This window comes from Anarrhichthys ocellatus, unplaced genomic scaffold, assembly GCF_004355925.1.
Source record: "Anarrhichthys ocellatus isolate YVR2014 unplaced genomic scaffold, GSC_Weel_1.0 scaffold80, whole genome shotgun sequence".
Classification (NCBI taxonomy): Eukaryota; Metazoa; Chordata; class Actinopteri; order Perciformes; family Anarhichadidae; genus Anarrhichthys; species Anarrhichthys ocellatus.
The window spans coordinates 837612-860992 of record NW_022280110.1 but is presented as its reverse complement, the minus strand read 5'-3'; the positions used below and the strand labels follow the sequence as shown (position 1 = coordinate 860992).

The 23381-nt window shown below is 42.0% G+C and overlaps 1 long non-coding RNA gene across 1 annotated transcript; it reads left to right on the top strand.

The window, feature by feature from the left end:
- The first annotated feature begins 171 nt into the window (after positions 1-171).
- LOC116398218 (uncharacterized) lies at positions 172-23282 on the top strand. The gene is made up of 2 exons (XR_004213743.1): positions 172-604; positions 23214-23282. It is a non-coding gene; the product is annotated as an uncharacterized LOC116398218 (long non-coding RNA).
- Positions 23283-23381: the final 99 nt, after the last annotated feature.

The window sequence follows — 23381 nt, the reverse complement described above, 5'->3', positions numbered from 1 at the left end:
ATGGTTTGATCAAATATAATCATAAAAAATAAAGATGTATATATATATATTTATGACATAAATGTATCAAAGACTGTACAGTCTATGGTGCGCACAGTATTTTAATTGTGAAAAGATATAACAGGAAGTTATAGATTTATGCTGGAGAGCGTGACAGCGGTGGCCACCGGGGTTTACGAGGACCGTCCCTCCAGGAAGACACCAACCGACGCCGCCTCCTGCTCCTCCCGCCTCGTCGCTGAGGGCCGTCCTGGAGAACAGTCCACGATCCACCGCTTTCATCGGACGCTGCCCGATCACGCGTTAGGCTACTATTCAGCGAGCGGGTTTAGCCTCTTCAGCACCCGGTAGCCTCACGCTACCCGCTGCCTTTGCATAGCTAGGTTGACTCCGCAAGTCTTTTTTGTTGTTGTTTTCGTTATCCCGGGTCCATTTACATTCCGCTGCTCGTCCTGCTCCGCATCCAGAGAGAGGACACACATCGAGATTCAGACAACGTGCCCGCACGCCGTAAACGACGAGAGCCTGAAATCAGCAGCGAGCAAGACTGAAAAGGACCGGAGGGGTTGAAACCAATTCTGATTTGGGATTTCAGAAATACAAGGTGAGCCTTTGACTACATTGTTTGCATGCAGCCAAATTGTCTGAACGCAGGATGTTTTGGGAGCAGCCGAACACAGCTCGGTCGGTCAAACAGTGCTTGGTGGTGTAGTGATGAAGGGAAGCGTCGCTCTCCTCCTCCAGTGTCTGCTCCTGCTGCTGCTGCTGGTGGTGTCGGAGGCCGTCGGCTCTTTCCATCTCCATCTGGAGGTGCATTGTGGTCGATGACCTGCCTGACGATGATAACGGTCTTTTGCTACTCATCAGTTGAGTAACCAAAGGGGGGGGGGTCTACTTTATCGTTTTTTGACATTTTGGTCCTAAATGACATTCAATGCATGTGACTTGGTAAGAGCTTGACATTTACACATCCCTCCCTAGTTTATTTCCTACTGTGCCTCCTCCTCTGTCTCCCTCCCCTCATCCCCATCATCCCTTTCTTCTTCCTCCTATCTTCCTTGCCTGTGCCTCCCCCCCTTACATCTCCACTTCACTCCTCCTCCCTCCTCTTTTTCTTTGTACACTTGACAACCGTTTGCCCTTCTCCCCACTTCTCTCTCCACTTCTTTTTTGCCTTTTTGTCCTCTCACCCCCCTCATTCATCTCTCTGTCGCTCCCTTTTTCCCCTCCATCGATTTGCCTGCCGTCGTTGCTGAGACAACAGCAGCCTGAGTGCCGTGAAGGATAGAGTAGATGGAGGGGCAGCCTCGCCTGCTCAGTAGGAGAGGTGAAGATCGCAAGGGGGAGATTCTCTCCGTTTCTCTCAAGTGGATGCAGTCAAAGGCCGTTAGGTCAGTGGTCCTACTTTGTGAACACAAATGAAGTAATGTGGATATCCACCGACAGTAGGCGAGCACAGTGATGTACACACACAGTCACAGAACCTATAGGGAAGTAAACCTGAATAGAATAGAGCTCTCTTAGAGTCCCTGAAAACTCAGCTTCACATCTTAAGCGTTTCTCTAAAGCGTATTAATGACTAAATAGCACAGAGGAATACAGAAACCTGTCCAGGTGCTGTTAAGAAAGAACATCTCTGTTGTATTCTCGATAAGCAGCGAACTCGCTGCATAACTGTGCTGATGATGACACAGCAGTCCCCAACATGTGTCCCTGCCTGTTTTTATTGACACCTCCATTGACATGTACATTAGGTAAGTCCCCGCTGATCTCTTCCCCCGTCTCATCCCATGTGGACATACTTTGAAAAGATCACACCAATTCATCCTCTGAGAAAACCAAGGAGCTTAAATGTAAGCTCTAGCTTTAGCTTAGCAATAAGTATCATCACCTCTAACCTGGCATCCTGCCTTCATCATCTAACTGTTAAAAATAAACCTCAGCAGACGTGGAAGTCAAACCACCAATCAATATCTCAACAGTGCGGCGTAGTTGTACCTCCTGTGGTGACGAATGCAGAAGTTGCCAACACACCATTGCGTATCCATTGCTTTGAGCACATTGCTTGAATTTCTGTCCTGGATTTTTCCTGGCTCTAAAAAGAAGTTTAGATGCTGCAGCAACAAAGCACGCCTGGTTTTGTAGTCATGGCCAAACCCCTTCTATTCTAATTTTATGCTTGTATAGACACTGCCTTTCTGGCGCAGGCGAACATAACACTGCAGACTCATCAATTTGTCTGAATTCTTTGCGTTAAATCTGCTCTCTGAATTAAAATTTTGGCATGAAACCTAAAATCTGCCCTTTAATCAGAGGGAACGTTGTCCTGTGGTGGCCTTGGAGTGTTTTATCAGCCTCCATACCTAATGTTCTCAACAGTAAAGCCATGCTGATATTGTTAAGTCACACTACTGACACAATTGCTGGTAGCTAAGTGGCCAGTAAAAAAAAAAGTTGTTCCCCTCTGTCTGCTCCTCCCAAGCTTACAGTAATTTATGATGCTGCCTTTTGTTCTGCAGTTACGATATACATCATCTTAGAGAATTGTATAAATCAGCGAAAAATATCTGCCCACCGGTTTAAGAAGATAGATGTAAGCAACTGATTTGCAGAGTACGCCCATTAATAATTCCTTATATTTAATATTTTACATTTTTAATATTTTTTCATACTCGCATTATAACACAGCAGGAGTTAGTGCCCGTACGTACTGTGGGAAGTTTGAGCATAACGATGCAGAAAAACACACTGCTGATGAAAGATATGAGAACATAAGTGATGACAGAATATACTTTTCTCTGAAGTTTAATACATGAAATACATACTTTGAAGTGACTGAGGAAATGATTTATCTTCAGACCAGAATTCTTTCCGTTATAACGATCTGAGGCAAGCTAACTTCCAGGCAACAATGCTTTTAATGTGCCAGTGGCAGTACAATTCAAAGGGGTCTGTATATAAACGTGTCGCACCATAAAACACTCAGAAGCGACAATGACCTTGGAGGCCATTTAATTGAAAACAGGTTGAGGCGAAACCCACTTCATGTGCTTCAGACAGGTTATCTGCTATGCATCCTCTCGCCACAATGGTGTCAGAATAACGCTGTTCAAAACCACCCGATGCAAATGAGTATTGTGATAACTGTTAATTGTCCCTAAACCCCCAGAAATAAGGATGATGTGACAAAATGACCTCAACTCCAGGTCCACCTACGAGCTTTCAGGTGCATGTCTTCATCAGTCGTCATCAGCACATGACAGTGAAACGAACTATTGGAGGACAAAAAAAACTTTGGCAATCACTTCATGTCTCATTGAGCACCATCATCAGGTCAAAATAGAAGCTTTCCCTTTATTTCGGTTCATGACAAAACGACCACTTTCTGTTTTGTGCTAATTAGCGAATGTTAGCGCGCCAACACGCTAAATTAACGAGCCGCTTCAAAGTTGCTCGGCACAGCATGTATTGACCGGTGCCTCTATGTAGACAATCTAATGACAAACAGATACTTTTTGACAGATTAAGTATGAAATAGAAGTTGCAGATCTGATACGTCAACACACAGATCAGGCCTAGCATCTAGCACAGAGTATCAGACGTCAGCTGACAGACTAAGCACTGAGCCAAGACTGCTCAGCTGCTAATAGGATTCTTACCTTTTAAACCCGGTGTAATGTACACACACACACACACACACACACACACATTATACTGCTGCTACATTCTGAGAATGCTGAGAACAGATTTGAAATATAAATCCCTTCTGTCGAATGCCACCAGTCTTCAGGGTCGGTGGCCGACCAACCACAGCAGTCGGTATACAGCGAACGTGCTGTTAATGTGTTGACTACGAGAATACAAGTGTTTGACATGTGAGCACCAATGCTGGTACGTTCGCACACGTGTAGTCTGTAGCAGCGTTAGCTTGGATTTGTCCAAGCGCAGAGTGATTCAAACTTAGGTGCTGCTCTTTAGTGCTGCATATGTTAAATATTTCTTTCTCGTGGGGACGTTTAAGTGATGGCCTGCTATGGCAAGAAACCAGCTGCTACTAAAAACGTACCACAGTTCAGCAGGTGGCTTCTGTTAATTTTTCTACCCTTACTCTGTGTGGGTGTGTGTGTGTGTGTGTGTGTGTGTGTCCAAAAACTTTGCCTGCAATGAAATGTAGTTCTGTGTGGAACAATTCTGTGGATGGATGTCCAAAGGAAAAGGATTGCATTTTTTAATTAAAAAAAAATGAGAAACAGATTTCAAACTTCTTCATGAAAGCTTTCTTGAGTGTGTATGTGTATGTGTATGTGTATGTGCGTGCGTGCCACAGCCAAAATTTGGCTGTGGCAGCAAATTGAGTGCTTAATGAGCTGAATAAATGGTGTGATGTGCACCCAGTTTAAACACTGCCTTAAGGTAAAAGCCAAAGCCTCCAGTGAAGTTACGTTTATGGGTTTTAATGAAAGACGCGTGATACGAAAAGGCACCAGACTGATTTCACATTATTGTGGGTATTATGCGGAAAAAGTGAGGACAAGATGCAGAGCACAGGGGGAAATTTAAAAAAAGTGTATATTTTTTCTGCACACGCGAACACCCACATGGATAAACGCACGTGTAATCCTATCATTTGAAACTGCTTACAGAGACTGTGTTTAATTCTCTGTCTCTCGCACACATACGTGCACACACTCTATCCTATCACTGTAAACTACTTAACTTTCTCACACACATTGAACTCCTTTATCCGCACGAGTATTTGAATCAACACTGAAAACCAATCAGTGTAAAACCAAAAAGAGAGCATGCAGTGTACTGTACTGCTATTTCTATGAATTACTGGAAATCAATTCTGTCTGACTTCAGTTCGTGTTAATCTTCATTTGTCTGCCACATCATTGACAGCTATATGGAGATTGTTGTTAATCTCTAATTGGTTCTCCAATGGAAATCACAAAGTTGGTCAAACTGTTAGACTAGATAACACGGGCAATGTCAGCCCATTTATTTCCACTCTGTTGGTCTGGTTACTAATCAATGGTTTCTGTTACGGCCGATAAAAGCACACACGATCGCCGACGGATGACGGGGGACATTTGTACCGCTTTGTTCTCATGAAGCGGAAAGAGGAAAACACCACTACAATCAAACCATGTCGAAATTAAACTTAAGAGGCAGGTCGACTGAATAGATAACGTTTTGTGTTATTTCACACAAACTCGTTGAGTCACACAAATACTGTTTTAGGTTTCCTCTTCCACACGGCTCTTGAGAGGTTTCTACATTTCTGGTATTGCCTTTATTAACTTTTGTTAGACATTTTGGGAAATAAATTCCCCGTCTAGGTGAGTTTGATCAGAAGATCGATACCACTCTCATACTTGTCCGTTCAATATGAAGCCGGAGCTGGTTAGCTTAGCTTAGCATAAAGACTAACTGGCTTTCTGGAGGCGAAAAAAGAACAATCAACACTTCTAAAGCTCCTTCATTTACATGCTATATGCCATTTTTTATTCTACAGATTTCGATATGAGAGTGGTATAGATCTTGTCGTCAAACTCTTGACAACATAGCGGAAGCCAAGACAAAAATGTCAAACTATTCCTTTGATCCAAAAGAGTGAAATTTTTAGTTTTTAGACTATTTCTTTTTACGCTGCATGTTGCTACACGACACATTGACTCTGAGGAAGTAAGCAGAAGTAAATAAAGCACCATTACTATTTGTTACTATTGGGGCGACTGTGGCTCTGGAAGTAGAGCGGGTCGTCCGTTAGTCACAAGACTTGTCCATAGGTTTAACATTTTTTCTTTTCAGTTGGGCAGCTTTGATCATATCGTTGATCCCGCTGTCATATTATTTCCACAGAAGTTTCAGCTTTGTCAGCTGTTTATCTTAAACTATTAATATGCACGTACATGTCAGAAGTTAAAGTAGAATTATTTTTTCTCTTCTATTTCGACCGTCTGCTCCGGTCCTGTCTCTCTCTCTCTGCTTTTTTAAAAGCAGACTGGAGGCAAGTGAAAAAAGGTTACCGTTTGATGTATTTCATGAAGGGGTCAAGAAAAGCAAGTGGACCATAAAACCCAGTAAATATTCTTAAAATCCAGTCAGTTCACAGCTGCCCCTCAACATCGAAAACACGTTCAGCAAAACACGGTGAGCGCTCCAGCATTTTCCCCGCTTGATGAAATCAATGCCCAAATACCAGATTAGACTTCCGGGGCAGTCACATGCTTTGCACCGCAGAGGGTACTTTGTAATTCGAACACAGCCGAATAATATAGATCGCCGTCCAGCTCGCACACATCATTAGTAAATCTGCATCGGTGGGACTCAGAAGCCTTTCCAATCTTGTCTAATTAACTCAGCAGTAGAAGCTTCAACTAGGTTAATCTGATACCTAGGGAGCAGAGGTTTAATAGAGCTACACAAGCCTTTTTTCTTCTCGCCTCTTTGCTTTTCCCCTCTCCTCTCCTCTCCTCTCCTCTGCGTCCTCCCTCTCTGAAATTTTAGATAATACAGTCCCTCTGGTCCAGAGGGGTTTTGAAACTGGGTTAATACACAGGTCATCCTATTGTGCCTCAAAAAAGGTCTCTCTCTCTCTCTCTCTCTCTCTCTCTCTCTCTCTCATATAGATGGAAAAAGGCAAACCAAACATAATGTTGATTAACAAACAGGTGTGGTCTAATAGGTGCAACGCTCGGACTGATGGATCCACAAAATACCGGCTCTTCTCTGTCCTTGTATTTAAATTTTTTTTTTTACTTGATCCGACAGAATCTACAGTATATCGTAATCATCACTATGTTATTGTATTTTCACAGATAGTCTTTGTCAGTACATATGCAACTGGTCATTAGTGGCCAAAAAAAGCATCACAACAAAGTGTTAGTTTTTGTATTTCCAGTTTAGGAATATGGTCTTTTTGGCGATCATTGAGGCGGTGAGGACAAATTTGGAAGGGAGGAGTTATAAGCCACCCGGTGTACAGAGTTGTGGGGTAAGAGTGATGCAACAGTATGAGCGTTAGTTGATTGGTGACTTGGTGCTAAAAGTGATGAGTAGTTTAAAAAGCCTGCGTACTATGTAATACCTTATGCTGAAGGTTGGAGCTGCTAGTGCAGTGAAAGTTATTATTACAGATTGTGAGAAGACGGTACTGATTTTAATGGCTGCTCTACAGTCTTTGTCAAGGATTATGTACATTTTTAATGGATGTAAGTTCTGTCATTAAGTTTTGAAAACAGCAGTGTTTCTTGAAGGCTAAACTGAATAGCTATTGCATGAACAAATGGAAATGGAGTTTAGAATAACAAAAGTCTTTAGGCTTATAACTTTAATATATTTGTGACAGTTACATTGACGTAAACTCAACTTGTTGCGTTGCCACTCCTGTACGATCTCATGCAATCCAGTACAACAGATATCACACATATTCTGCCTTAACAAAGATTATAGGAGCCAATTTTTGTAAAAACTTCCAGACAGTTTTGTGTTTTTTCTATCTCTCTCTCTGATCACATCTGTGTGTAGTCGTATCTGCTGGCGCGTCATCGTAAGACGAGGAAAATGATGAGGACAGTCTCCGTGTAGTGGTTTGAGTTACATGCGGTGACAGTAACACTTTCACCTCACTAATGATCAGATTCAGAACTCAGAAAACGCCCTATCATGGAGCTCCAGCTAGCGAGCAGCTGACGTGTCTGTTGCTATTTTGGTAACAGCTCCACAGTTTCTGTCATTACTGGTACCATGGCCCTGCTCTGATCACTTACGGACATATTGCCACCGGAAATGCTCATGTCATTGATTTCTATGGCATCCTCTTTGAGTTTAGAAAAAGTACATTTTTTTTTTTCTTTCTTTCTGTCTCTCTGTTGTACGGCAACACAGACAGGAGCCGTTTCCAGGTGCTGCTGTCTGTCAAGTGTTCACTTCATCTCCTCCGTCTCCAGGAAACCCTCTCATCTCTTTGTCTCTTCTCGCCCTCACATCCCTCCGTGGAGCGAGAAAGAGCAACCAAGGAAGGGAGAGACAAAGAGCAAAAGGATCCCTCCTGCTCTCTTTTCAAGAAATGTGTAGAAACCGAGGCCTAGTTAATCCACCTCCCCCCCGAACACTCTGAACCACCGCCTGACTTGAATTTAAGATGCAATCATTAGTTTGCCGTGATTGGGGGAGCATGCTTGACATGAGAGCTGTAGCGATTTTAACCATGTTGAACCATGAATGTAGCCAGGTCAGTCAGACCTCGTCTAGTTCACACAGCTCGACGTGTTCCTGCAGAAACCAACGGTAACCACTCTGTGACCAGCGTAACTGTTTGTTGCCCAATAGTTCAACCAGGTTTCCCCTCCTCCAAAAGATTGACAAGTGATCTAAGGATTAATTATTGTCACGGCAACACTGGTTTCTAATTGGAAACTTTGAGTCTGAATGTAACACATGCAGTCTCCGAAATGCAGCTCGTTGCCGCTCATAAATGATTTGAGGCATGCACTTACAGTAATAGCCATTGTTGATTTTATTATAGCAATTAAGTCGTATAGCTTTCGCACATTAAACCCTGTTTTCACACTTAATGTTACTTGCTTGTTATATTCCTTTGTGTTCTGGTAACCACAATTGTTAGATTGTTAGAAACAATATGTCTGTTGGGACCTAATGCTGTTTTTTTTCTTTGAATATACTATAACATTATAATATCAGGCATGCCCCAGTGTATTACTGCAAGTGCACGAGATGCTCTGTACACTCTCCTCCATTGAGACTGGCCTTTAAAAACTGTCCATTGTCTGTCTGTGCATCAACACCACAACACGTTGTCCCTCCCTCAACTTATGTACTGTATGAAGGAATATATTCTCTCACTTGCTAACACTGCTGCCGGCTCACAGAGCTCATTCTTGCTAATTGAAGCTTTTAATCTAAAGCTGCTTTTCTCTCCCCGTATCTATTTACGTTAGATTGGACTGATACAGACGTTTTCTGTTAACGAGTGCAGCTTTTACGTCGTGGCCGGCTGATAATAAACTGATTAATGATACTACCACTCGTGGAAGTTCGTCTGTTTGAAATGAAACACTGTTTCATTGCTTCTTGGACAAGATTCGCCGCGTTGTCTCCTCAATAAATTTGTGCACATGGTTTTGCTTGTGTGAGTGGTGGACGTGCACACAAACAACAGATGTGCTGACTCAAGTTTATCTTGTTGATAAACAAGCAGCAGAATGACAAGAATTACTGAGCTGAGTGGACAGAGTAGTCCATGCATACGTACATGTATTTTATTACTTCGGCTGTACACATTGATGTGGATGTATGGAGGAAAGATGAAAATACTTCTTGCCATCTGTTGCGATGGTAGCAGTGTTCATAGAGCGTAGACTGGGGCACCTTCTGTCATCACTATTTGGGCAGAGCGTCACACATAGCACCCAGAGTTTGCGTCGAGGGCTGAATTCCAGAGCAGTGTCATCCGTGCCTGCCTGTGTTTGGATGGATCGTCTCTGCAGCAGCAGCAGCTGGCACCGGGCCTCAGGACGGAGGACTCTCCTCCTCGTCTTCACTTTTGTATTCCCCTCGCCTCTCTCTTTAGGACCGAAGACTAATGGAGAGAAAAGGAAGGGTTAAGGCGAAGCCCAGAGACACTAGCAGGGCTGGCAGGGAGACGAGAGGGAAGAGAGACAAGTGGTCGGTTCATGCTTTCTGTGCAGCTAAAAATGAAGGAGCACCATACGAATGCAGACACCATCTGTTTACTTTGGCAGTCTTTGTTCTTGCACCTCCCATGATGATTGAGAACCTGAAAAATTGAGTGTGTAAGTGCTGCCGTAAGGAAATCCAGCTCTATCTCCCAGAACTGACCGTTCCTGACCCTCTTTAATTACCGTTGCTGTGAGAAGCTCTCCATTCTCACAGGGCACATAAGCAGTTTACTACGGTAATGGTGGCAGATTTAACACTCAAAATCTATAGTCTTTGAAAGTTAAGTCAAACAAAAGCAGGCTTCCCATTTTGAGCTGATGACTGTCCATTTCCCCTCCTGAAATGAAAAGCGTCGCTAGATTGGAACAGCTATAGTAATCTAATTAAGCTAGCGGTAGCTCCATGCTCCAATTGCTTGGAAACACTGTCGGCAGCTTCATAATGTTTCCACCTGACGCCTTTTAAAATGAGAATCTTGTCGAATGGGTCTTAAATACGCGTCTGATGGCTACATACGGTACAAAAACACTTGAGGCTAAAGCTGCATTTCCCAGGCAAACAATACAAATCCTCACCAGGTAATGGTCCGTTTAGACATGGAGCTAAATAGATAGCATTATTCTTGTATTCCAGCATATGATATGAAAGACAATAAAGACGCTAAGAATGCTAACGTTAGCCCTTTTTTTTTTTTTTTACATAACCTGCAACGCCACAAACATATTAAGTTTGCTTGAGCATGCTCCTTGGCCTTAAGTAGCACTAGCTTAATTCTGTATGTAGTAAGCTAGTTAGCCGAACATGCTAATGATTGCAGCTTACGTTAAAGCAGATAAACGATATGCGTAACTTCAACATGCCTAGCTAGGGTTGCTAAGATTGGACACATTTATGTTTGGAGCATGCTTTATTATAGAGGCCAACCTCTGCAGGCGTTTAGCGAGCGGACAGTTGGACAGTTGGCCTCTATAATTTTAGTTCCTTTTTGTTAAGCCAGTCCTAGTAAGAGGCAACTTTTCAAGGTTTAGATGGTACTCAATTTCAAATGCAACAGAGCAAGTGTGAGTGCTGTTTCCATTTCCTCAATCGCCAAAAAACAGTTTTCCAGCTAAATTTTGTCAACAGCAATTTCTGTTGGACATCAGGGATGTTAAGCACCAAATGTCCCACCGCTTAACAGTCATATAATAACACCAACTGGGATTTCACGCTCACAGTGAAATACAGTTTCTGCCAGACTACTTCATAACAGTATGGGGAGCCGTGATCAGTTTAAAAGGATTGGAAATGATCGGTCTTGTTGTAAATTGCATATAGGTCACGCAGCACTCGCCCAAATGTAAATTACAGAGAAAATGATAGCATAGAGCAAAGATTAAAAAGCGAGTGGGGAGGGAGTGTGAGAGAATTCTGCGCGTGACAGCAGGGGTTTGAATGATAAGAAGCCTGGAGAAAAAGTGAGGGACAGAGAGAAGAGGCGGAGGTACTGAGATGCAGGGAGAAATGGAGACCTAAATGTAAGGCATTATGCATGGCAGATATGACAAAGGAGCGCTTGACTGTGTGTGAGAGAATGTTTTGGCATAAGACATGCGTGTGTTTGAGACAGTAGTGTGTGAGTGTGAGCAGTGTTAAGAACAAATATTTGATATCCACGGAAGACAATAGAAGGAGAGGATTTGGTAAGATTGAAATGGCTGAAAGTGCGCAAATTAGGAGAAGATGATTTAAGGTAGATGAAGAAAAAGAAGAGGGTGGAAAAATGGAGCTGGGAAATGAAAGAGGGAGAAAGAAGTGATTGTTTCTGGTGATAGGCCTCTTCGCCGCTACCTTTTATTCAGCTGTCGGAGAAGAAATATTGTAAGTGCTCTTAAAGTGCACCCATTTCTTCCAGTGATTGGACAAATGCGATGCTATCTAATTCAGATACAGGGCACGACGACTCATAAATCCAGAAAAAGAAAGGCGAGTGAACAACTGAAGAGAGAAAGCCATGTCCTTTTACTTCAAAGAAATGACTCGCTGGTCAAGTATATATCTCTGCTGTCAGATGTAAGACAGTAAGGAAGCACTGAGAGAGAGAGGAGGGAAGGATGAAAATGAATCAAAGGACAAATACTAAGGGGAGGACCAGAGTAAGTTGGAGAGGCAGTCACATAAATATAGAGTGAGATAGAAGGAAGGATGATTATTGATCCTTGGTGGCGAGAGAAGGCAGATCGTGGAATGAGCTCTGCATAACACCAACAGGTGAAGAAGGGTTGCAGAGCAGAATGCTGGGGTCAGAAAATGGACAAGAGCTTTTTGACCACTGGATGCACAGTATGCTGCCAGAAACAGGGCGTTGATTTTAATCCATCCCTGACGAGGCAGCGCCGCTTGTTTACGAACAACAAAATGTCTACAAATTAAAAACCTCACATTTTAGCCGCATTGCTTGGCACAATAGAGTAAAATACAAACTGATACACATCATAACCAGAACTAGACAAAGATGTTTGAGGCGGTAATGTGCTCAGTGTAGCAATGCTGCGACAAAGAAGACTGCTAGCTTGTAAATATAGATGTAGACGTAAAAACATATACTCTTTGTGTGTTTCCAGCTCCTGCTAGGCTAGTCGAATTAAGCCAGCTTTGTGTGAAACATTGTTTCTGTTATTCACCTGTGGCCATGCCCATTATTATTATCTCCGCCAGGCGTAAGCGTGGAGGGGATCATGCATTCAGTAGTGTGCGTGCATATGTGTATCTGTCTGTCTGTCTGCAGCTAATCTCACATACTACTGGACCCATCTTCTTAAAAAGATGTATGCTCAATGACTTGGAGATCTGCACTCCACTGAGTGCACTTCTCCTGCCTGCCTGCCTTAATCCTGTGGTTTGTCTAGTACTTGGTGTAGTGTTTTGTTTTATGTTCTTTGTTTTCTTTCAGTTAGATAATTACTTTACTGTTTACTCTGCCGTTTCTCTGTGTTGTGTGTAGTGAGCATTGTTTCAAATCAAAAGTCTAAATTTGACCACCACTAGGACACAAACATCTAGAAACATTTTTCAAAGAAGGTTCTGGTTTTAGCCTAAACGTTTGAAATGATTTTCACCAGCAACTCACCAGAAAAATGCTCACACGGTTTTGGCAAAATTACAGTACAAACCAGGGGTTTATGGATTATATAGTCATGGTTAAGCCTGTTTATGCCTGCTAATCCTCCCAGTGACACTTCCCTTTACTTATACAGTAAAATCAATTTGTGAGGGGAATTGCAAAAAAAAAAATGCTTTGATGGAATTTAGGAGTATGACGCCATAGCTGTAGTTACTGTATATAGACAGCAAGACAGACTGAATGTCCACATTATGAATCAGGAACATTTCACTTTAATGGCCTTAACGCTCTTAATAGAACGGTTTCACAGGATACTCACAGACACACACAGAAGTTCCCTGCTGTGGTATGAAAATGAGGGTCAGGCCTGATGCAAAACATTCATGTTGTTCTAATAAACCTCTGCACCCACAAATAAAGTGTGTCCTGTAATGTGCTATCCTGGGATGATAACTCATCTTACAGAGTGCCCACTGTTCTTGCATCAAGGTGTAAATTATGTTCAGTAAATGGGACATGGCCTCAGACCAAACATCTCCTCGTCAGCATGAGGCATTACTGTGGCCTAAATTGAAGCTCGGTGAATTAATGGCTTCTGTTTTTCAGACCTTTTTGTGTTTGAAAGTGTGTGTCTGTCGCTGTGTGAATTGGCTTCAGGTAGAGACTGAAATCAGTCTCTAATGACTATTGAGTGCATATTGAGTGTCTAAATGCTGACTCTGCACCTGTCGGTAATAACGCAAAATGGCAAAACCTCAGTTTACTGGCTATTGTAGAGTAATCTGTTGTAACTGTAACTGGCATATTATCAACTTATAAAGTTTATGTGTCGAATGTGCTAGCAAGCAGTTGCCTCTTTAGAGATCCAACAGGAGCATTAGCGTCATTAGCCTTTTCAAGTTTCCTGCCATTTGACATGTGAATATAAATCTAATATTTGCTCTCCTCGTAGCTCTGTTTTGTTGTCAGTCTTGGTGCTGAACAAGTATTTTAGAGTAGGTTTATCAGAATGATTGCTATGGAAAGCGCAGAATTTTACCTCTAAAATTATGCTAATGATAGCACTGGGAACCAAAAAAGGGCAGTTGCGGGTGGTAGATCCAAAAGAATTAGCTGAAAGAGGCCATTGCTTCAGCACAATATTATCATCGCGTTACAAAAGAGCACATTAAACACAATTGTCAAATAAATGGTTGTAACTGTCAAAGAGACGTGTAATTGAAATCTATTGAGTTTATATGGTACCGTATGTGGTGCCTCAATTTATCGTAGTTCGTTATGTAATGCCATAAAGTAACGGGCCACACCCAGAGTTGGCGTGGGCGTATGACCGTGGCATTGTGGGTCGTTTGCTGGCACAGAAGCAGAGAGGAGTGAACGACCCCAGGTTAAACTGATTATGCACGTGCTCCAAGAGGTGCACACGGTAAAGTGTTCATTTGTACATATGTTTGTGTGTATTGTTGTTGACCTGCATTTACGTTTACATGTGTTGCATTGTTTGAGATTGTAGGTTGTGGTTTATGTCATTAATGTGCTAATATGTGCTAGCCTGTTTGGCAACAGACATTTGCCTGAGAGACTCCAGGAAGAGCTCGCAAATGTTTACGCGGCAAATAAAGTTCATCAAAGACATCGGTACGAAGCGTCGCCATTTTTGCTTTACCAGTGTAGCTACAACGGTGTTTATAACTATTCAGTAATTCAAGAAAAGCCATATCTGTTACCTGTTTGGTACCTCCTAGCAGTACAGTGCGGTGCTCTCAATAGTTGAAAAATGGACGTCACTCTGACACATCCTGCTGCGTTGATTTGAATGGCAACGTCCGCTCTATTCCTATTCTATTTCTATAGGTGGACTTTTCTCTCTCACTCTCTTTCGCGAATACAATGCATTCCAATCTCTTAATTCAAAGTAGATTGACATCTGAAAATAATTTCTGTGGGGAAATTGTCTCTGACTTTCCAATTTAAATATGTCACTTGCAATATTGGGAACTATTGGGAATGTATTATCTGCAAATTGACACATAAACAGATTATACTCCTATTGCTTCATGTTAGATGAGGTAAATTGTATTTGTATATCCAATATACAAGCAGATGCATCTTTCAATAGAGGTCAGATTTGCTTTGAACATGCAAAACTAACTACTCGCGAATAATACCTCTTTGTCAAGTAATGACAGTAACTAATTAGCGTCAACAGAACAAAGGGCAACACTATTTTCACTGTCTACTTTCTTTTAAAGAACTACATTTTACCTAATGAACCATAGTGCTTGTCCCCTTGACCCCGGTTACAAAAATGTCACTGACAATGTCGTTCCTGTATGTCTTCACCATTTATTAATTTCCTATGCTGGGAACATGCTGCTCCTGTGAACCTTTTGCGTCGTTCCTCAATATGCAAATTCCCATCTGGCGTAATTATCTCTGTGACTCTCTGTCAGTTTTCCGAGACCTCTGGGAAAACAAAATCCTCGGTTCCTTCATCTGCAATCCCAAAAAGTTACTTTTTTAACCTCTAACAACCTCGGTTAAGCGACCCTACCATACTGTATAATAATGTCTAATTATAAAGTGTCCACAAAAAGTTCCCTCAGATTCAGAATGTGTCTGGATGAACTACAGGGAAGGTGCTTTTAAAGGGATGCCAGGGACACCCAGAATATTCATCTAAACCATTAAACTTAATGTAACGGTGTAGCCATAAAAGCAGTTTCTAGTGTTTCAATATTTAACTTGGGTTAGGCATTATACAGAGCAGCTTCATTAAAGTGCAGACAGAAATATATGTAAAATATGGAACAATTTTCTGGACGATTTAGCTTTACATCAAGTTGAATCAACACCTCTCTGAAACCGTTTCATCACAACCTGAATATTATAACCTTCATGAACATAGATGACTGTTGTATTAGACTGCATTAGCTTTGGCTAAGTGTCTATAATAAATTGGCAACTGAGTGTATATGACGAATAGAACATATGACATTTACATAACTGTCATTGTTGTCTAAGGATCCAGACTTACATTCGTACGGTGTTAATGTTTTCAGGTCAGACTTTATTGTGAAGTGATCGTTTGCCATAGGACCTGGGCTCTTCTAATTATAGTCATGCTGACAGCACTAAACTAAGAAATTCACTCAGCAAATGCAGAACTCCAAATTATGCAATATGCTGCTCCCAAAAAAGACAAAAATGAGAGACCACATAACACCCATCCTATGTGATTTATAGTGGCTTCTTGTGTCAGCTTTGAATTCATTTGAATGCTCTTTGAATCATCCGATTTTAAAATGTTATCTGTTTATTGTAAAGTTTAACAGCTCAAATAAAAGCTTTACTTCTTATATTTTATACAATTAAATTGTTTTTGCAATAAAATTAATGCACGGCTTCCCTTTTGCTTAAATATGAAATTGTCTCCGTGACAAGACAAACTGGTGAAAAAGCTAAAGCAATTCATCATTTATTTGTTGGTTGGTTCCATCTTCTCCAATGTGAGGATTTGTTGCTTTTCTCCATTTGTATAATCTTTGGCTTTCTGAGTAATGGTTGGATACAATAAGATATCTTAATGACTATGGGAAACTGTGTTTACAGATCAAAGAAGTATTAAAAAAAGAAATTGGTATATTGATCAATATTGAAAATGAATGTCAGTGGTATTGATAACAATTTGAAATTCCATTGGTGGATTTCATACTTTAAAAAAATCCATAATATGATTTCGAACCCCAACACTACTTTATTGATCATTATCATTATTTCGCTGTTCCATAAAGTCTGTTTATGTATCAAAATGTTTTTAAATGTCATGACAAAAAATCCAAGAACTCCATTTTGGATTTTAGTAAATAGGGAAGAGTTACAGTCCACTGAGCAACCAAATGCGACAACATGTAGAATTTGCTACATTAGTGTTTGTCAAACGTTTTCTGTCATGCCCCCCCCCTCCCCTTTTGAAGGCCAAGGATTCATGCCCCCAACCAATAAATGATTGTGCAAATTAAAACATGTCAAACTAACTTGCAGCTACATTCAAAAACAACATGTAAGCTTTCCTTTATTCTAAAACACAACTGTTTCCTTGCAGCAGGTAAGATCAGTCAGTCCCTGGAAAGTAAAATTCCAGATGTGTGAATATGTCCGTAAATACACTGAAGAATGTCACCATGCTGGCTCCATTAAGACTCAAGATGTAGGAGGAACATGAATTGTGAAATTGCACAATAAAGCTGTTTTTGACATTTACATTTTATGTAGCAGATTTGTAACAGTAATTTTGTGTAATCAGAGTGGCGGTATGACATAATTAACTGAAGGCAGGAATGAAAGTGATCACTTTCCAGAGGACACAGATAGCGGGTTCCCATGGCTACATCCCAGTTGAAGAGCCAGTCTTTCTGCTCGCAGTTTATAAAAATGGAGACTCTTGAATTCGGTGATAAATAACCCACTATCTTCTTTTGAAATTGGCTGCTCTTTGGCTGTGTCTAGTATTATTTTGTCTTGCTGTATTTCATTCCATCGTTTTCATTTTCTCTCTTTTTACTGTGTCGCTCGAGGCTGGTCGTGACTTTCTTTCTGTTTCCAGATGGCGAGTATACCTTCAAAGTCAGGGGCATTTGTCTCAGATACATAAGAGACATAAGCTCAATTTTATAGCTGAAGGTCTTTCTTAAATTCTTTTTTTCTTTCTGTCAGATCAGTCCAGAAAGGTGTTTACCAACGTCTTGGGTATGAAAGGCGGTGATTGTGACTTTGAGCAAAGCTCAGAGGTTGAAATATCCCCCCCCAACCAGTAGGCAATGTATTCATTTTTACCAGTGGCGGTTCATTTCGTTCAAGCACGACAAGCAAACTTCCCCATGAACGACTCGTTTGGTTCTGTATTCTTTTAATTCCCCCTAGCTGTATAGTTTAGATCCAAGACGAAACTGATAAAAGTACAAAATTAGCAAATTACAAATCAGGTTGCTACTTCAGCACCACGGACGGCGCCATGGGTTTATCGATACGCAGCACAGTGAGGCTGCTGATATTTCAGAGCCATGGTCGAGGTCAATAGATTCTGACTTGCACAAACCTCAGTCAGATGAAGAATCAATGAGTCAGGCTGACTAAAGTAACATATTCGACTTTTTTTTTTTTTTGGTATGTTTGCGGGATTTTTCTACCTATGTAAATCACAACTATTATAAAAGTTTTATGCAAACGTTTACGAATGAAAGGCTGCAAAGTAGTCGGACTGTATAAAGAGTAAAGGAATTTCACAGCAAAATCAATGTATTCCAGTATATTTACTGCGATTGATGGATTTGCCGCGCAGAATTTTTGTACAACATTGGTGGACTTTGACTAGGCTGGCTAGAGTGTTCTTGGTTAGCTCGCCAGGCACAGTAGGTCACCACCTAGCCCTGGGAGTAGTCCTCTTGCTGTGGCACTTTCATCACCCAGATGACTTTAAAGAAATATACATATATATATATATATATATATATATAGTTAGTGCAGTCTCTTAAACCAGTTCACCAAAGAAAATATCATGTATAAGATAGTATCCACACTGTGTTTGTGTGTCATTCAGGCTCAGTGTATTGAAGCTGCAGGGTGTACATGTGCACTGTGGTAGGAAAAGAGAATAGAAGGTGTTATTAAGTGACAAAAGCGTTGCTCAGCAGCAGCCGTGGGGTCATCCTTACACTGTTACTGATCTTAGCTGCAGTGAGGATGGACAGGTGAAGTTCAGACAGACACAATGTGTACAAAATAACAATGTTTACAGTCTCAATATTCCACCAGCTTCTCTCTAACTGCAGGCAGGGTGAATAAGAGAGGATTGCATGACAAAAATAGAGATCAAGTTTTACTACAATCGGCCTTAATCCTTAATTCATGTTGCCGGTGAAGGTGGCCTCTGGTTTGTGAAATTGCAGTGAAGCATTGTTATTGCCAAACGCTACACACAGCCAGGGCAGAGGTATATTGGGCACCTGCAACAACCAAAATGGCTCCATTTTATTGTTTCTTACTCGCGCCATCCGCAGCGGTGATCGAAATGGAAAGAGAGAGAGGGAGGGGTGGTGGAGGGGAATGGTGAAAAACAATGACAAATGAGACAGCGAGGTTAAGGGGGAACAATTCGAAGCAAGCAAGTGATGCAGAATTATTAAAGCCTGTTTGAACCCTTAAAGGACATAAATGAGATCAACTGCTTGTGACGGATGCTTCTACTTAGAAGATGGACGGCAGAGAGGGAACGAGATGGGAGGGATGGAGCCGTCATGTGTGGTGGGGGATGTGTCACACTGGACGCCATGCACCTGTAATGTCGGCATCGATCTGTCATTGTCATAAACACACTTGAGTTATAGTCGTGACCGGAGGAGATGTGGATGAATGAGGGGACTAGGAAATTCAGAAACAAATGGTGACCGTAGCAGATAGAGGAATCAGTGGGTAGATTATGGGAGGGTGGATGGACAAAGTAATTAAAAATGGTCTGTACCACGATAACAGCTGCTAACAGATGTTTCTCCTGCAGAATTACTCTGACGCCTCGTTTTTTTTAACTGTGATGATGAGAGGAAACGAGACAGGCGATGGAGAAAAATACGACTCGGGTCGACTGAGAACAGGATTTGGCTCATCCAAGGAGGTTAATGGCAGGCTGGCAACAGCGTGTGCTCAGTGACAACAGTTAAGGCGAGTGATTAAAGGGATTAAAGATGGTAATTAAACCTGGAAGAGGTATGCACCCAGACATACATGCTGGCTAAAGCAGCTAATTGCTTTGTTGGTCACCGAGCATCTCCAGACGAGTAAGAACAGGAAGTTGGAGTTGTCCAAGTTGGTCATTTCTTTCATTTCTTCTCAGTGTTTTTTCAACTATTCACGGGATGTTAATTAGTTTCTGCAGATGTTACTACACGATACATTCATTCATTTTCTTTACCTGGTTATACCGCGTCGGAGAAAAGAGGGAAAATATCTGCCGGTGCCCCCCCCCCCCCACTGCACCGCCGGACTGGCCTCATTCAGATGAATGAGAGGGCTGAACGCGGCCTTTGTCCTGTTGGACAACAATGGAGCTCTGTGGCACAAAGATATAATTTATGTCGCTCTTAGGCAACACAGGCGATGTTTGTTAGTGGGATCAATTCATGTTGGTTTTGGTCTCTTAATGGGATTCGTTGACATTAACAGGTGGAGGACGTGTTCTATATTAATACATTGCCACGCCCCTATCTGAACGATTTTCCATCGTGTCAACAAAACCCTCTTCACACTTGTTTATTATTTGCTTTCTTGGCCTTCAGACCTGGAGCAGCACCGTCAGTCTCCCCAGGGCAGGTTGTCCGTGTCAGTAATGCTGCTACTCATTGTTCCGCAGCAATCTTGAGCGAACTGCGGCTGGAAGTGCCCAACGAGTGCCTGAAAGCCAGATGCATGGGGATAGATTTGTTTTCTTCAGTCATTAAGACACCCTCACCTACAGAACGAAGACAGGAGGTGAGACTGAGTAGACTGCCGTGCATCATAGACGAGAGCACTCGACAGCAGGCAGCGAGAAAAGATTGAAATTCTCCAGCACCTGTTAAGAGCCACTGTCACAGGAAGGAGTCCGGCAGGAGGGTATTGGATGATAATTACTAGCTGTACAAATATGATTGCACAGAACTAACAGGAATATGACGGGACAATAGGTACGAGTAGAGCAGGAGATGTAGAGAGAGCGGCGGAAGGGAGCGTGGGCGAGGTGATTGACAGTTTAAAGTGGCGAGTGCCTGTTAAAGTCGACCTGAAATCAATGCAAGAGAAATGTTGCCATTCAGGAGGCAGAGCAGTGTACAAAAACTGGGCAGAATATAAAACACAGAAGCCGAGTTCACTCGCTGAAAGCTGCTCCCAAGGTGTATAAATTGCATTAACACTGAGGCAGGAGACATCTCTGGAAAACATTCGAGCTGCAGCATGTGCACGGCTCCGCTCACATCGGTGCAGCATAGATTAACTGTGTTTTCTGTCATAGCGACGAGGCGCGATCACTGTGTATAAATTGTATTCGGGGATGAGATGAATCATTTTAACAGGAGATTTCACTGACAGCTGTGTGGAACCTGAAGGACATTGTGGATAACAGTGGGAGATACGGTGGAAAAATACCGACAGCTGTTTCCCTTGACTGCTGCCACAGTTAACATTTATCTGCTTTTGTCCTTCGCTCTGGAACAAATGATAGAGAATCCAATGGGCAGCATTTCTTATTAAAACCAAAAGGGGCAGAGGCGGGCATCGTGCTCAAATAATTTGTACCCCATGGCCTCAGTGAAACAATAGAAGGAATGCTAACAAGCTGTTATACAGAATCTAAGTGTTTAAGTGGTAGAAGAAGCAACCAGCTAAAGTTCACATGATAAACCTGCAGCTTGTTAGGACCCAGAATGCAGCTGTCGTAGCGTCACAAGCTCTTGTCAGTTTTTGCATGTGTGTTCGTTCGTGTGCATCTGGCTGTTTGTCACTTTTACAGCTGGATGACGTCCAGTGACAACAGTAAAGTTATGAAAAACCACCAGGACAGCCAGGACTATATATATATGTATGTATGTATGTGTGTATATATATATTAATTACAGCAATTATAGGAATAGAACATAAAAAGGAAGAAATATGTCAAGCTATGCCCGTCCCACTTCTCCAGCATGGATCAGAAGGGTCAAGGTTGGGCTTTCTGCGGTTTATGTTGCCGTAACAACGCTGCATCGTGTGCTGGCTGCCATGGCGATGTCTCCAAAATAGAGTAGTTGAGGAAAATCATTGTTGATTCTTGAGGTTGGTGGCAAGAAAGAGAGGCAGACTGTCTTGGTAATGTAATGTGATCCCCATAGGGGGGAGGGGACACAGATGTCTGTACACAACTAAGCATTGTTTGACTGAGAACAGCACACAAAGATATTTATTAGTCAAATTGCTTTGGTCCTTACTGACTGAAGGACTGCACCGAGGTTGTGCGCTGGTAAAATGCAAGCAAGGGGGGGGAGAAGGTGAGACAAAGTCTTAATAGTAGGGTTGCATCTAAAAATTATTTTCATTATTGGCTATTCTGCTGATTATTTTCTCAATTAATCAACTGACAGGCTAAACTTTCATTCTACCTAATGTCAGAAAATAATTGAAAAAAAATTGTCCATCCAAATTTCCCAAAGCCAAAGCGGACTTCGTCAAATTGCTTGTTCTCTCTGCTCAACGCTCGCTTACATCTTTTGCATTTTGGACTGACAAAGGACCCAAAGCAGCAGCAGTCGGTCATGTAATTAGTTGCAAATAATCTTTCAGCCGATAGACTAATCGCCGCTCTGAGTTCGACTCTTAAACGAGTCATTTAATGACAGCAGTAAAGAATGCTGCAGCATTTGTATTTCCCCCTGCATTTAAATGGCGTATAGCAGGACAAGTCCAGTGTGATTTAATGTTTTAATCAGCCAGTAACACTTATTAAGTACGTCTGTTCAATCATCTTCATCTGTTCTCAGCAACAATCTAGTCAAAGGAGTCTCAAAGTTTCACCACGAATACCCACATTGATTTGCCTCATCATATTCAATCACTGACTTTTTTATTGAGCCGATGACATTTGGCTACTGAAGTCACATTTCCTCACACACAGCTTTGTTCTTGTGTGACGCATACACACAAACATGTTTGGTCCCACAACCAATGTTCCAAGTTCAGCAGCAGAAAACACACAATAAGTCCGGTTATCTGTCAGCAAAGCTCATTTTCACATGTTGTCTCAATGAATACCTCGCTACATGAAAACACTGCGGTGACGCCACATTTTGCAACCTGATGGCATTTTGTGGTGTTTTTTTTTTCTTTTTTTAGCAAATATGCCCCTCAGATGCGTGATCATCTGGAACAGCAGCGATAAACACAGCAGCATGTTTCTTTGCTCAGTATTCTGCTCCGACTCGCTCAACCGTATCCTGTCAGTGTACCTTAATATTCCCAATTCAGAATATTTATGCCTTCAGTACCGACCAGCAGACACACAGACGGCACAGAGCAGAAACGTGCTCTGTGTACCCTCGTCCCTAGTGATGGACACAGTCAAAGAGAAACTGAGCCAGAGGAGTAAAGGAGGAAAAGAAGATTCAGAAATGCGTAAATAGAAGAGGTGCAATTGAAACAGCAGAAAGAGAAAAACAAAAGAAAGAAACTGTTTGAGGTGAGGCGGGTTAGACTGAGGGGAGAGAATAGGAAATGAGAACAAAAGAAAGAGGAAGAAGATCAAAGTGAAGAAGGAGAGGAGAATTAAAGATGTCAATAAGGTCTTACATCTCTCTCTCTCTCTCTCTCTCTCTCTCTCTCTCTCTGTCTCTGTCTACAGGTTTACTGGACTTCGGGCGAGAAATCCATCAACGACACACAAACAGTCATTTGATCATGACATAGAAAAGAAAAAAAGAAAGAAAGCTTTACTGGGAGCAGTGGTTTGCGCCTTAGGGGTCCACACACACACACACACACACACACACACACACACACACACACACAC